This window comes from Eschrichtius robustus, chromosome 20, assembly GCF_028021215.1.
Source record: "Eschrichtius robustus isolate mEscRob2 chromosome 20, mEscRob2.pri, whole genome shotgun sequence".
Classification (NCBI taxonomy): Eukaryota; Metazoa; Chordata; class Mammalia; order Artiodactyla; family Eschrichtiidae; genus Eschrichtius; species Eschrichtius robustus.
This window is the reverse complement of record NC_090843.1, coordinates 46830269-46846931: the sequence shown is the minus strand read 5'-3', so window position 1 is coordinate 46846931 and position 16663 is coordinate 46830269.

The window sequence follows — 16663 nt, the reverse complement described above, 5'->3', positions numbered from 1 at the left end:
AATGTTTTAAAGCTTGCAAATCATTGAACACTCTACCCCTTCATTTTACAGACAAGGAAACTGAGGCCCTGAGTGGACAAATGACTTGCCCAAGGCCATTGGCCAGTCAATGGCAGAGCTGTGACTAGAGCCCAGGGTCCTGGCTCCCAGGTCAGGAGCCTCCGCCTTCTCCACTGGCCTCACCTTGCTGATGCCTTTGCATGGCTATGTCCCTCCCAAACCAGAGGTGACCTTGCAGCAAGTAGGCAGCCTGCCTGACACGGGAGAATATTCCCCAGGCCAGGATAACTAGGTTGGGCGGGTCTTCAGCCAATGCCCATGATGGAATATTCTGAATTATGTGTGCCTTGTCAGCGGCCTGGCTCGGGTCTTTCTGCAGAACAAAGTGAAGTTCCTCCAACCCCAACGGATACTTGGATTTCAGCTCTCAGAGCACTGGGTCATCTGGTTCAATTCTCAAGTTTTCAGAAGAAGACACTGAAGCCCAAAGAAGCCATGGGTCAAACTGGCACGAGGTTTCCCAGGTCCCAGGTTCGTGCTCTTTCTGCCACATCACCGCCCCTCCCCAGGGTCTCTGTCCTCCTTCGGAAGTATCCCTCCGCCCCCACTGCCACCTCCTCCCCTAAGAGGTGTGACAAGGCCAGAAATCAGAGCGGACCCTCTCTGGGGGTCTTCACTCCTCTGTATCCGAGAGGCTTGGCTGGCTCTCAGCACCAGAACACCCACCGCGGACCTAGCGAGACAATAAACCGTGATAATCATGTTTTTAATAATCGCCTGGAGTTTGTTTAACATACAGTCATGGCCGGCAATAAATCCAAATTAAAAGCCCAACCGGGAGGCCTAAGTTAAGCTTCCTGGTGGGAAACGGAACAGCTGTGGGAGAAGAGGGGGTGGGAGAGGAAGGGTGCGGCCAGGAGAAGGGGAGCGATCTCCTTTCAGGGCTAGGATGCCCTCCGGAGGGACAGAAAGGCGACTGCAGGGAAACGGGCAGGTCCAGGTCTGGCCCCAGCATCAACCTCAACCCTGGCGCGTGTGTTGCTTTCTTAACCCGAAAGGATTTCTTCAATGGTCCAGGCAGAGAAAATATCTAAGTTCCCAAACCTCAGAGCTGTAAAAGAGACAATATTCATCCCCCTGCCTGGAGGCACATCGGCTCCATATGGCAGGACCTTGCTTGTCATACTCAGTTCTGCTTCCCCAGACAGTCAGCAAATATTTGCAGAATAAACAAATGGATGAATGAATGCGACTGAATGCTTCCCCTTCCATTTATTAATTGCCTCGGGTTTTTTTCCCCCTTCAAATATCTACTGTACCTACAGCACCTGGGGATGCAGATGAGCGAGATCTCTGCTGTCTAGGGGCTCCCTGCCAAGGGGACAGGAAACCGATAGATGATTCTGGTCTGTTTGATGCACGCTGAGAGAGAGCGCACCCAAAGGGATGGAGGGCGGGATTCACAAGGGCTTCCAGGAAGAGGTTTCTTGAAGCCGAGTCCTGAGAGTAATTAAGTGTTAAGCTTTGGGGGGAGAGAGGGCAGGGTTGGGAGGTGACACTGACCTGAGAATAATGTTCCAGACAAAAGAAACAGCATGTGCAAAGGCAGGGAAGCAAGAGAGGATGTGGCAAGTTTAGAGAACTGAGGAAAGTTCCATGAAACTGGAGAACAGAATTAGGGCTGGAAGATGAGGAGGGAGGGAGGGAGGAAGGGAGGGGGAGGGAGGAGGGAGGGAGGGAGGGGGAGGGAGGGGGAGGGAGGGGTGGGGGAGGGAGGGGAGGGAGGGTGGGGGAGAGAGGGAGGGGGAGGGAGGGTGGGGGAGAGAGGGAGGGGGAGGGAGGGAGGGGGAGGGAGGGGTGGGGAGGGGGGAAGGAGGTGTGGGGGAGGGGGGAGGGATGAGGGCAGATGTTGGCAGGGCCCAGATTGTGAGGCCTATGTGAGCATGCTAAAGAGTTTGGACTTTATCCTGAGGGCAAAGGGAAGTTACTGAAGGGTTTTAAGCCCAGCAAGGACATGACCGGAATTGCAGTTTGGAAAGCTCACTCTGGCCACAGCGTGAGGTGAGGGAGCCTGGGGCCAGGCAGAGTGGTTAGGAGGCTGCCGCAGTGATACTGGCGAGAGAAAGTGATGGCCTGGACCAGGCAACCGCAGGGAGACGGAGGGACCAGGGCACATCCACGGGGAAGGGTCAAGGATGGTGGGCGAAGGGTCATGGCAACTAAATGTGCGAGGGAGGAGGGGGGACTCCCAGGTAACGTGGGTGGTTGAGCAGACAGCTGTGCTGCTGAGGACGGGAGCAGCGACACGCCTGGCAGAGGTACTGGGTCTGCTGCAAACATCTCTTGGGGAGAAAATAGCCACTTGTCCCAGTGCCTGCAAACTCTACAGGGAAGATGGGCGGAACACGTCTGAGCCAGCCAGACCGAGCGAGCCCACAACACAAGGCCACCCCCCTGGGGAAGATGTGACTGAAGCAGAGGCAACATCCAAAACCGTAGGGGTTACTTGCTGCAGAGCCTGCAATTTCTACAGGAGATGTTCTTCCAGACATATGACTTCAGTCCAGCCTGCTGCTGTGACTTGCCCAGTGTCCCCTCTGGAAGGCAAAGTTTTGACTCCTACAGCGTCGAAGCTGGAGTGAGCCTTCAAGAAACATCTCAGTCAACCTCTTCGTCTGACAGTCTTGGAAACTGAGGCCTGTTGACTTGCCCAAGGTCACCCAGCAAGTTGGTGGCTGAGCTGCAAAGAGTCCAGGCGTCCTGACTCCAGGCAGAGATGGTTTACAGTGACTGCTCCAGTTGCATGCAACTTCCCAGCCCTCTCTGTGCCTCAGTTTCCTCAGCTGTAAAAAGAGAACCAGCTGGGTTGGAGGTATGGGTTGAATAAGAAGACACACATGAGAGACCTTTTGAGCCGGAAAGCACCGCAAATCAATAACAGCTTTATGCTTCCATTATTACTTTTTTTTTTTTGTCATTATTACTTTTTTAACAGATACTTGGCCTGTGCCTGTTCTGTACCAGCTATGCCTCTATACACCATGGGGGGGTGCAGAAGTGACTGGGACAGGGGCCGCCAGTGGAACTGCCCCCCCCCCCGACCCCCCGCACTGGCTCTGCACGCTGGAGCCTGGTGCATTTCAGCAGGTGGGTCCTTCCTGCTGCCTCTGGCCTCACCCACACTCCCTCCAGGACACTGAGATCCCACCCAGACCCATCAGCCCAGGGAGGGGACTGCTCGCAGGCCCTCCAATATTCATTCAACAATCCTTTATCCTACACTGGTCTCTCTGCCCTCAGAGAGCTGACAATCTCATTGCCCTGAGGTGCACAGCCGTCCCATCTCCAAACATATCGCATTTCCCATCACACTTAGGATAAAAAGCCCAAACCTTCCCTTGTCTCAGGGCGTGGTCGACCACACTGACCTCAGGTGCCAGCACTGCCGCTTCCTCATGTCACTCCAGCCACACATAACCCCCATCTTTCTTCAAACATGCCAAGAATGGTCCCACCACAAGACCTTAGCACTCACTGTACCCTCTGCCCGGAATGCTCCTCCCCAAATACCCACACAGTTCACTCCCTCCCTCCATTCAAGTCTCTACACAAATGCCCCCTCCTCAGAGAGGGCTTCCCTGATCACCCTAGCTAAAAGAGCCGCCCCTGATCCCTCTTCGTCCTTCATCCTGCCTTACATTTCTTCAAAGCTCTTACCGTGACCTTCCTCTTAAATGATTTAGTTTAGATTTTTATTTGGTTATTTATTTACTATTTGTTTCTCCCAATGGAATATAAGCCACATGAGGTTAGAGACTTGGTTTTATTCACTGCTTCATCTCAGTGCCTAGAACAGATCTCCATAAATATTGGTTGATTGATTGGTTGAGTGAATAAACGAATGAAGTCAATCCTTGTGGCCCTCAGGCCATGAGAGAAGCAGCTACTGCATGTCCCAGTTTCTAAAAGGCATTTCTCGAAGACATCTGCACAATTCTGAAATGTAGATATGTACACTTACAGCAGGGTTTCTTTTACCCCCAAAGCTATTATGAAATCGATGGTGCATCTCACAGTCAATGGCATCTTCCAACTGAGGAAATGCCCAAGAACCCAGAGAGGCAGGGACTCGTCCTCCCCAAGGAGACTTGGTGGAAACTTCCCCAGGCAGAGCACATTTAGCAGAGCTTTGAGGGATGAGTGAGCGTTTTCTGTAATGAGATTGTACAATAGAAAGGACATTCCAGACCAGAGAAACAGCACGTGCAAAAGCACATCTGTTATCTTCTCTCCTTGCGAGGTAACATTATTATTCCCATTTCACAGATGAGGAAACTGAGACTACCATTTCAGCACCTGCAAAATGCCTGGTCCGTAATGGACACTTAATAAGCACTTCATTGTCCCACAAACATTAATTGAGCATCTATTATGTGCAAGGCCCTCAGGCAGGTCCTATTTCTAAATAAGGTCTATGCATGTCATGCTCATTCTTGTCCCTCGGCATAGAGGCCTTCACTACCTGAAAAACTCCCCTGATGCTTCAAGATGCTGCTCAGATGCCACTTCTTCTGTGGCCTCCCAGAGCAGGACCTATCACTCCCTCCTCCGCTTCCCTCCTACGCTGCAGGGCCCTCTGCAGAGCATAGCAGGGTTCACCTCTGCTTCCCCTTCTTCTAGGGCAGAGACTGGGCCCAGCATGCCATCTGGCACACAGTAGGTCTTCAGAACACGTTGGTTAAAAGTGTGAATGAAAGGATGGACAACCAAGTGATCCACAAAAAGGTGCTGCCCTAACGGAGACCAGAATGAAAAAGGAAAACTAAGCAGAGCTGAAATATGTGTCAGGGAAGGCCAGCCTCGGCCTCCACCTCCGGGTTCAGCCAAGCCCTGGGGTGCTCAGAGCACAGAGGGAGGGGTTCTGGGCTTCCTCCAGCCATGGGCAGAGGATGAGGGAGGCATTCATTGAGATAGCTGTACACGGTGCTTGGAACGGGAACAGGAAGCACTTTCCTGGGAGGAGAGCGGGGCTGAGGGGGTTAAGGACAGCCAGGCAGGCTTGTCCTGACAGCAACCACGCCCGGGGAAACCAGGGGCTAGAGTGCTCATTTAACAAATGGAGCTGGCATTCCACAGCCCTTCACTGGCAGAACAAAAGTAATCTTCGGATTTTCAGTTAATTTGTTCTTTTAATGGATACATCTTGTTATCAGCTGTTAAAATGGGCTTTCCCCATTAGCTGCTGGAGTCCGGCAAGGCAGCTGGTTTCCTAGCCCCTCTGCCTTAACAAGAAGTAAGTGGGCTGGCACCTATGTGTCCAGAAACTGGGGGGGGGAGCAGGGGACTGTTAACTTGACAACACACACTAGCTCAGGGACATTTGAACCCTATGGACATGCACAGTGAAATTTACACAGGATATGTTGAACATAGAGAGTCATGATTCCCACTAGTGTCCACACTATTCCTATGTGTATAAAAAGGCAGAGCTGAAAAGGGCCTTAGAGATGACTGAGCTTAAAGCCCCTCTTTTGACAAAGGTAAAAGCCCAGAGAAGAAAAGCAACTTTCCTGAGGCTGCACAGCACCTTGATGCCAGAGCCGGGCCTGGAACCCAGGTCTTCTGGTGCCCAATTGCTGTGGTCTCCTAAAATATCAGCTGCAAAGGCTGCTCCAGCTTCCTCAGAAATGGGGTTCCCAGCAGTCCCCTAGGGTTCCCCTTCTTGTTCATTTTCCACTCCACCAACCTGTCTCCCAAACATAAACCTGATTATGGCATCACAGCTCAGCTTCCAATAGTTATAATTGTTACGCTCCCAGGCATGTGTGCAGCACTTTACAGTTTACGAACTGCTGTATCTCATTAACTCTCCGTCTCAAAGGTAGGCAGAGCTGGTATTATTTTAATCCCCATTTTCCAGATAAGGAAGCCCAAGCTCAGAGCTATTGGAAGGATAAGGCCAGGATTCAAAGTCAGGCCTCCCAAATCCAAATCCCAGTACCCCCAGGGCAGCGCTGTGATTGCTAGGTGCAGAAACCAAGGTTCCCTCTCCTAAAACCAAACTCAGAAACACGCGCCTGCAGGCACACGCACATGCGCCCATCACCCCAACACATGTGTCTGCACAAATAAGCAGGGCTGGAGTGTGTGTACAGACAAGCAGCCTCCCCTCCACTCACATATTCCTCCCCCCAGCCAAGGCTGGCCCGAATCTGCCTACACTCCGGGCACTTAATAAGCAAAAACATCAAGTCACTCAATCAATAAGCTCAGCTGTTGACAACAAGCGAGGGCTGAGAGCTCCTAAAAGCTAATAATGCTTTGAGCTATAAACATGGCCATTAGCCGGGTTCCGGCCCTGCCAAGCTGGCTCTGCTGCTGTGGACAGGGGCACCCGCGCCTCCAGCCAGAGGCCATGGCATTTCGAGGTTGGCTGAACCCACTCGGCCTGCCCAGACTGGTCTGCTGCTGCCATCCCCCCTCTCCTGACTTGAGTACCCCTGGGGAGCCTTTCCCAGGACCCAAGAAGGGGCAGCCAGGCTGAGGAGGCCCCAGCTGGATCCCGCCAGAAGAACATGTGGGAACCCTGAGGGCCACCTCCAGGACTGTTAACTTTGAAACTCGTGCTGTCTCACAACCACCAATGCCACCCTCGGGAAGCTGCCAGGGAAAGATGTGACACACCCAGGCTTCAGGGAGATGTGCTTCAAAGAGGATGCCTGACTCCTGGCTGAGCCATTTACGAGCTGCAGGACCTTGGGCAAGTTACTTAACTCCTCTGTGCCTCTGCTGCCTCTTGTGTAAAATGGGAATAACCACCACCTCCCAAGGTGATTGTGAGGCTTGAGTGTGATCCCTGCACCTAGCAGAGTGACCAGATCAAGGAAGGTGCCTGATAATCGAGGAAGGAGGAAAGTGACCCCGGAGGCCACCTGCAAGTGTGGGAGAAGCCAGCACTGTTGGAAGGTGGGAGAAACAGGAGCCAAGTGACACACCTTGATGTCAAACATGGTCAGGCAGCCGGCAGAGGGTCTGCCTGTTTCCAGCTGTTTCCTCCAGATGATGTCTGATCTTAAAAACCCTGTTCAGCCAGGGCAGGTGGGGTATTAGCAGATCTGGACAGCACAGGAAGACAGTGACCTGCCGGGACACCAGCCCTGGATTAAGGAGGACACTGGGGTCCCATCACAGATCTTAAATCTGGACACAAGATTCCACCAGCCTCTCCTTTTAAATGAATCAGCCCCGGCAGGGAGTTGCAACATCTGAGGGTTGCCCTTAATTAGTTGTTGTTTCAGCAGATAGAATCAGGGAGCAAGTACTCCCCCAGCTTCCCAGAGGAAAATAATATGCCTTCTTAGTAAGTAAGATTATTTGAAAGTGATGTCAAAACAGAAGCCTTTTTTTTTTTCCTCTCTGGAAATCTCTCAGCATTTCTGACTTTCCAGTGGCTTCTCCTATCTGCCTGCCTCTCTCTCTCTCTCTCTCTCTCTCTCTCTCTCTCTCTCTCTGTGTCTTCTCTGTCTCTTAATGTCCTTTTCTGTCTCTCTCTGTCCCTCTTTGTCTCTATTTTGTCTCTCTTTTATCTCTGAGATTGTCTGTGTGCACGCATGAATGTATATGCAATCTTATTTCTCCTACTATTGACTCTTTTCACCCAGTTCAGAATTTCTGAAAATTTTTGGATAAGAGTTCCCACCTATGACCCAATATTGAAGGGGGGATTACCTTCGTGGGGTGATGGTTCAGGACCATGGACAGAGTTTCGCGTTGGCCACCCAAGGACCTCCAGGCCCTGAGGAAGGCGTCCTGGATCGGGGTGAGTGGGGTGGGAGGAGGCTGGGCAAGATGCGAAGAAGCCCCTGGAACTGGTGAGGGAAGGAGAGGAGGGGCCTGAATTGATGGGAATGGGCTGGGTTGAGGAAAAGAGTGAGGATAAAATCATAGTGAGGGTGGAGGGCTGCATGTACCAGAGTGAGTATAAGGGGGTGAGGCTGTGAGTTCAGGGCTGCTGAGCGTGACTGAGGTCAGCAGAACTGTGAACAGCCGTGCGTGTGTAAAAGAGCATGTGTGTTCATTTGAGTGGATGTGAAGGCAGATACGAGGGATGTGCCGATGGGTGAGAGTCAACCCAGAGTCAGAACTGGGCTGCTTTCAGCCTTTCTATTCCCTCCTCCTTGCCTTCTGGGAGGCAGCAGGGGCCACTTGCAGGGCTCAGCCCCAGGCAGGGGCTGAGTGTCAGGAGAGCTGAGCTCACACTCAGGGCTCCGCTTGTGGAGGGAAGGCAGGGAAGGGAAGCAGGCCATTCCACCAGGCTGGCAGGTAAATATTTAGAGGGCTGTTTTCATGAGTATAAAAACTCAGCCCGTCTGCTAGGCTGTGTTTGCAGAGGCTGGGAGGGGAGAGCTGGATCTAGGCCAGCCAGGAAGCCTGTTTAAACCCTCAGACACACAGCTCCCCCAGCCCACGCTGCACCGGCCTTCTGGCTCTCAGACACACACACAGGGCACTCGGCCCACTGGCACACACGCCTGCACTCACCAGCACCCTGTGTGCGGGTACACGATTATGCACACGCACACGCACACTCACACCCCAGCTACGCTGTATCACATACACAACCAGACCACACAGCTCACATATCATTACAAATACATCCACAGTGGCCCATACAACTCACACAATAACACATGCACACAGTCAGTTCACGAGACATCACACCCACAAATGTACCTACGACTTAAACACACAGAGACCAGTCATCATAGATGAAACAATATCACAGGTGGACCAGCCACATACGCAAAACGTATACATGAGCCCTCCCAGGGACCAAAGTAGACTTTAAAGAGCGTGTCACTTACACACACAAGTACAGGTGCACACACACAGGCACTGAACACTTACGGACTCACGTACCTTTGACATCATCACAAACACAGTTTATTTATCAAAAGCCCTAGATACGTCCTGCAAAGTCACATGATGTCTTACCCGGGCAACTCACCACCCTCTGGGGGGCTTTATACGGTAAGAATAATGTTTATAAGGTAGTGGTTAAAAGACTTACCCTGGAATCAGACGGCGTGGGTTAGAATCCCACTTCTGCCATTTATGAGCTGGTCTTGGAGGGGGGCGTGTAATAATTAATGAATTCATGAACTTAGAATGGTACCAAACACATGGCGAACACTCAGCAAACTCTATCTACAATTATCACAGAGTTTACATATATAATTACTGTCCCTATTTCATAAGGAAGATGAGGCCCAGAGAGTGGAAATGACTTGTCCAAAGTCATAAGACTGATGACAAATATGGCGGTGGGGATGACGGTGATGGTGATGACATAGCAGCAGATACTTATTTTGATCTTATGAGAGCCAGGTACCGTTCTAAGTACTTTCAACCTATATTATCACAGTCAGTGCTCACAACAAGCATAGGAGGGAGGCCCGTTATTATCTCCACTTTGCAGTTGCAGGAACTGAGGCACAAAACTGTTGAGTAACTTGCCCCAAGTCACACAGTAAGGGTAGAGCAGGAGGTCGTTGCAGAGTTAAGTAAGCCCTGCCCTGCCATCTTGCCCACTTACTTCCCAGCCACCCTCCACATGAACTGCAGGCCCCTTGAGCGATACTGCGGTTTCTCCCTGTGACTCCTACTCTCTCCATCTGCAGGGGCCTTTCTTACCGACTGTCAAGACCTCTTCTCCGGTTTGCATTCTTTCCTAAGAATCTTGGCCTTACCCTTGGTCCAAGGTGTGGGAAACCCAAGGGGACTGGAGCCAAGAGCCTAGATTCCACTCCCTGGTCTGTGACTCAAATAACCCGTGGCCTGGCCAAGCTCCTTACCCTCTCTGGCACCCAGTTTGCCATCTGTGAAATGGGAATGCTGTATCTCCCCCGGAGAGATTGAGCATATTCGTGAGCATGAATAGTCTTTGCAGACTATAGAACCATCTATAGACGTTGATGGCAGCGTCAGGGAGCTAGGAAGCTCCCAGAAATCTTGGCTCTCAGATTCAGGCTCTCAATTTAACTTTGGTGGGAATGTCCACATATCCTGAGGTCTTTCTAAGAAGTGCTTAGGGAGGGACATGCCAGGACCAACAGGTGCCTTGGAAACAAACTGGCCTACATGCCTTTTTACAGCAATGAGGAAAAGGTATGTCTCAGGCAGGATGGGTCACGTTACACCGTAGTAACAAATAGCCCTCCAATCTCGCCGGTTGAAACCACATTATTTCTTGCTCACATTAATATCCATCCCCAGTCAGCAGGGGGCTCTGCCCTTGGTCATCACTGGACAAGACTGATGGAGCAGCTACCGTCTCTCCTGTTGCCAGTCACTCTACCTGAAGGAAAAGAGAGCTCTAGGTCTCACTCTGGCAATTAAGTGCTTGGCCTGTAAGGGACAGGTGTCAATTCTGCTCACAAGGCAGGAGTCAGAACAAACACAGAGCCCCACGCGAGGGGACCAGGCAGTGCAATCCTACCATGTAGATGGGGACGCTGGGAATAACTGGATAGCAGTTCTGATGGAGGAGGAAGGAGGCAGCAGCTGTGACAACGCCAGGGTGGGCTGCGCCCGGCACCCACAGCTCCTGGGGGGGATCCAGCCTCTGTGGTAAGCAGGCCCAGTCCTGTGACTCATTCCCTCCCAGTGACTTTCCAGAAGGACATGGGCTGTGGAGTCCCAGAGGCCTGGATTTGAATGCTGGCTCTGTGTGACTGCGGGACGGTTATATCAGCGATGCTCTGTGAGTATCAGTTTCCTCATCTGAAAAGCAGGGTAAACTCCCTGCCAGAAAGCATGGCATTAAGATAGCACCTATATTGTGCCTGCCACCCTGCCTGGAACACAGAGGACACTCGACAAATGGTGGCTGATTCTCCCAAGGACTAAGGTACTGGAAAGACCCATCCTCCACCCTGGCTCCAGTCTCTGAGCCTGGCTTTGCACCATCCCCCCCGCCCACGTATTCCCCCTGCTGTCATGGGTTTCCACAGCCCCATCATGCTTTGTAGCGAGGCTGACCCATTCCCCGCCGGTGGTACCAGACCTCGTGGAAGGAGAAAGGGCGATGCTGGCTACCCAGCAGAGGGTGATCCAAAGGAAAGCTCAGTGACTGGTCTGCTTGCTCCTTAATGAGGAAAACAGTCATCACTGAAACCTGGGGACTGGAGAGGGAGAAAGATGTTCCAAGCAGCACAGATACCCGATCTTGAGCATCTTGACCTCCACAGAAGGACCTCCACAGAAGCTGGGAAACCCCCAGCTCAAGTAGCCAGAGACGGGGGGAGCCTGTCCTCTGCAAGCCCATCCCTGCTCAGCTTCCTTATCTTCTCTCTCTATGCTTTCTCCCGAGCTCCAGGCTCATATGCCCTTTTTGTCCTGGGCACCCTCATGTCCAAGTCCACAGACAGCCCCAGTGAAACCCGCCAACCTCACTCATTGTCTGTCCCCAGCCCACCCCAACCTGGTCTTCCTCCCACATTCCCGCTGTCCATGCAGGAACTTTTGAAGCTATTCATTCGGTCAACACGGCTCTAACGCTGCCTGCATGCCAGGCCCCGTGCCAGGAGCTGGGGATGCTGAGATGAAAGACATGGTCTCCGCCCCTGGCAAGTCCTCAGTCTAAAGGGGAAGACAGACCGGGACCAAGCACCACAGGGCAATTGTAGGGGCACGCTGGGCAGGCAAAGGTGTGACCGACTTTGCAGGCGAGGCAGGGGATGGCCAGTAAAACTTCCTAGCAGAGACAGCCTGAGGGATGAGCGTCCTGGGAATATCTGGGAGGGGGCGTTCCAGGCAAAGGGGATAGCACAATGTTAAACAGCATGATGCATTCAAAGAATACAGTCCTCTGTGGCCAAACCATTAGGTGCAAAACTGGACGAAAGGAGTGAGTGGGAGAAACGAGGGTGCAGACAAGCAGGGTCACTCACATGTTGCCTTGCTGGGTCCCTCCCTCCACCAACGGGGGCGTTGTTAGTAGGAAACACGTGAGACAGGTGGTCTCTCCTGGGAGCTGGAGCTCTCTGGGGATCCCCTAGCAGAGCCCGGGGCCACCCAAACCTCCCCCCTGCGCTGCTGCTTCCTCCTAGCCTGTGCTTGCCGTGACCCCGTCACGCTCTGCTTCTGCCTCATATTTCCGGCCCCTTTCACGCTCTCCAGTCCCCTGCAGCCTTGGGTGGCCTGCTCTTCAGTTAGGTCCGCCCCAGGTACAGCCAGCTGAAACCTAGGGGGTCCTGTGGCTGCTCCTTCAGTGGGGGCTTTGCAGAGACGACACTGACGTGGGTGGAGGCAGGAATGAGCAGCCCAGGTACCTCCAAGTCTAGTGCTGCAGCAATTCCAAGCACTTGGACTCTGCGGGCCATGGGAAGCCGTAGAGAGATTCCGAAGAGGGAAGTGACAGTGCTAGATTTGTGAATGAAACAGATGATGGGAAGATGTGAGTCATGGCCACAATGAGTACGTGGCCGAGTAGAGGCTGGGGGACACTCAGCAGGGTGTACACAAGCTGAGCTTGAGCCCAGCCTCCACTCCAGGGTAGCAGAACCTCTGTGACCGAGAACTGACATGGGAGCCTTACGGGAGGGAAGAAGCCATCCCCAACCCTCTGAGAGGGCGTGGGGAGCCCCTACAAGTCCCACCCCAGCTCCCTTATGAACGCAGCCTGAACCTGCCACCCCACTTCCGCTGCATCCCATTTTTCCGGACTTAATGTGACAAAGGCAGTGGCAGCCAAATCAGCATCATTGCTGCTGCAAGGACCGGGCTATAAAGAGGTACGAAGCCATGGTGGGAGTTCCGGCATCCTTCCTGGTATCCGAACAGAAGAATTCCACGACCCGAAACTCCACCCGCGGGGACGTGCACACAGACACAGAAACACTCAGGAGCTGCCCTCACAGCCACAGCCTTTCAGAAGCACCTCGAGGTGGCCCTGGCTGTCCCTTCTTTAGGCAGTTCTCACTCTGAAACAGGGCAGGGGGCAGGCAGAGAGACCACCAGGCAGAGAAGTAGCCGTTCCATCCTGCTTTTCCTCCTGGGCTTTGGCCTCTTACATCTCCTCTGACATGTTCTTGGTTGCTTTCCTGCTTTCTGTCTCTGTCTCTATTTCTGTATATTCCTGGATCTTAATGAGTCTTTCAGCTAGGTCTTCCTTGGTCGCTCTGGGTCTCTTGTCTGTCTTGGTCTATATGTGTCTATGTCTCCATTTCACTGTCTTTTTCTATCTCTTCCTCTGTTTCGATGACTTTTTTCTGCAGCACCATCACAGACTAGCAGGGTAGAAAGAGCCCATAGATTTCATCAGGCCCAAAATGTACTTACGGAAATGAGGAAACCAGAGCCCGGCAAGGGGAGGGGAGGTGGCCCTGGGCAGACACCTGGGCTTGTACTATTATGGCCAAAGCCTCTCTTGTTGTAACAAAGCTAGAGTCTCCCTCCCCAGTTCACGTTGATGCCAAGCAGGAGGAGGACACACAGGAGAGAGAGGACGATGATGATTCTACAGCAGCAGGAAGTGGGGGCAGGAAGAGCTTTGAGCCAGTGTCCAGAACCCAGCTCTAGTAATAGCTTGTCCGTGAGCACGCCGTTGAACCTTGGGCATGTCACTTACCGTCACTGAGCCTCAGTTTCCTCTGCTGTGAAATGGAGATAATCAGAGCAACCCTGTCTGCTTCACCAGGCTCTGATTAATTTTTTATTAGAGGAAGGATATGGAAGTGCTTCGAAATAAACTGTAAAGCATCAGGCAGGAATGGAGGGCAGGACGAGGACAATGACCGATGACTGATGATAATGATGGCCCTTGATGGGGATGGTGACAGTGGCGATGATGGTGATGGTGGTGATGACGGTAATGCTGGTGAGAGTGGTGATGATGATGGTAATGAGAGTGATGATGGTGAGGGTGCTGATTATTGTGATGACGGTGACCGTAGTGATGGTGTTGATGAGAGTTGATAATGATGATGTTGATAATGGTGATGGTGAGAGTGGTGGTGATAACGGTCAGGAAAGTGATGATGGGGATGGGGATGATGGTGATGGTAGTAATGACGGTGACAATGGCGATGGTGGTGACGAGAGCTGTGATGAGAGTGACTCTGGTGGTCATGGTGGTGATGATGGGGATCATGTTGACAGCAACCAAACGTAATGTCTTGGATTCAGCCTTCTGAGGCTGAGGTGAAAAACAGCGGGTATTCTTTGCAGAGAGCAACCCCCTCCAATCCCACCTTCTCCTTTAAGTCACCCCAAACTGTAGATCCAGGCTCCAGCCTTCTCATCTCCTCCAGTCCCTCCCCCGCCGTTGCCACTCTAGCCCAAGCCTGTGTGTCACCTCTCTCTCTGCAGCCTTGGCTCCCCTTCCCCAGCCACCTCCCCAGCCTGTTCTTTCCCTCGACTCACTCCTACGCCCAGGCAAGGAGAGGGACCACACTCGCCGTAGCTCTTTATACCCGGGAACACCTCACATCTCTCCTGCCTTGGCCTCCTTCCATTCCCCACTGGCCTGCGGTCAGCTTTCTAAGACGGGAGGTAAGATGGACAGGGCCCAGCCTGCTGCCCACCCCCAGCTCTTCCTCAACCCCTGGGACAGGACCATGTGGGGTAGAAGAGGGATGATCATGAGATGGCACCAAGCCCAGCTCCCTGCCTCAGTTTCCCCACAAGGAAGTGACCTCAGTCTCTGGAAGCGATGAGAAGAGTTTCCTGCCCAGCACAGGTGAGGGGCAATGGTTTCTGAACTCAGTTGCCACCCTGCCAGTCCTCAGCAGGCCGGAGCCAGCGGGGTGATGGGAGGCTATAGGATGGGCTGTGTCCTATCTGTGTCCTGGGACGACCATGCCCTCTCCCACGGCCCTCCTCTCAGCACAGGGAGGGGACCAGAAGGGATGGAGAGCAGGAGGGAAACAGAGCTGTCAGCCAGAAATGAAGGCTGAGGTTTGAAGCTCTGGCATCCTCATCCCCATAATGCCTCCCACCGTGTCACCCTCTCTCACCTGGTGCCTCAGTTTCCCCTTTGCAGTAGGCAGAAGCCCACTGGGTGTCCTCCCTGAAGATATAGACAGGGGCTGGCAGCCTCCCACCACCCTGGCCTCCCCAGGGTCACTGGCAGACTCCCCCGCACCTCCTTCCGCGCCTTGGCTGCTCCTTTGACGAGCACCACCGGGAAATCAATCATCCCAGCAGAGCCAGGCCCCAGCCCCTGACATTCCAATTAAGCACTTCACTCTGACCTTGGTTGCATCATCTCGGCTTGGAATAACGTCATCTGTCTTCCCTAGATGGACGGAGCCCACAGGCCAGGCCGGGGGGACAGAAGTGCCCCACCGCCTGGAGAAAGCCTCATCACGACAGGGACACATTTCAATCACGAGGAACTGCGGCACTTTAGGAAGAAAAGCTGTCAGCCTTCCCAGGGACAAGCATTCATCTCCCCAGGAGGAGAAAAACAGCTTGGCCCCTGCCAAGGGGAGCCCCATGTTTATGCCTCTGCCCTTCCCATTTGTCGGGCTGTCACCAGCCAGCCGGCCAGCCGGGAACTCTGGAATCCAGGGAAGTGGCAAGTGGGGGGATGGGAGACCAAGGACAGCGTCTGATGGGACTTAATTTGAGGAGGGTGGGGCCCCTGGGAGGGGTGCACTTGCCTGATGGGGCCGCTTCAGCCCTTCCATAAAGCAGCCCCCAATTTGAGAGGGGAAAGAGGGGTCCTGCCCCGGGGCCTCTCCCGGACTGAGGACAGTCTTGTTGGGGCAAGTCCCAGACTAAGCAGGGAGGCCTGCCCTCGGGAACATCCTTTCTGATGGGAGCGGGGGGACATAGCCCTGCCTCGTGGAAAGCCCAGTCTGAGAGATAAAGTCCCTGCCCAGGGGACCTGCCCTCCACCCCCCGACCCCTGCTCCCAGACTTAAAGGGCAGACACAGCACCTGCCTCGGGAAACTCATTCTAAAGGGCAAATGCAGTTTCTGCCACATGAACATCCCCCCGGGACCTCCACCTTGTGGGCCCTGGGGATGGAGAGCCCCTCAATTCAGGGCTGCCCAAAGGATCTTTGGCCTCAGGCAGACTTGACCTGAGTTCAAATTCTAACTCTATGCTTTCCTTCCTGTGCGTCCTTGAACCAGTGACTCAGCCTCTCTGAGCCTCCTTTCTTTACCTGGAAAACAGGACCTGCCTTGCGGAGAAGTTGGTGAGGCTGTGTATGTAAAGCATCTAGCAGAGTGTCTGGCACACGGGGACCCTCAGTGGAGGGCAGCAGCCTCCAGGGCAGGCTAACTCACAGGACCGGGCAGAGAAGCAGCCCAGCCAGCTCAGGAAGCCTGGCCCTCGAGAGGGGAAAGGAGCCCAGGTCCCACAAGGTAGTAACCGAGCCAGCGGTGGGACCAGGAAGGGGGCCCCAACCTACCGCAGCCCTCCTTGGGCACCAGCAGATTGCGCAAGGCCGGATGCCCAGGAAGTTTACTGAATATGACCTAGAGGCTTAGACTGCGGGGTCGGGGGCCAGGACCCACCACCCAAAGCAACTCCAGATTTAAAATTAGAATCTATTACCCCAGAAGCAACAGAAGAGTTTCCTTGGACGCACCCATCTCCAAGGAACTGCTTCTGTGCTGGCACTGCTTCCTTCGGGGTTATTTTTAGCTT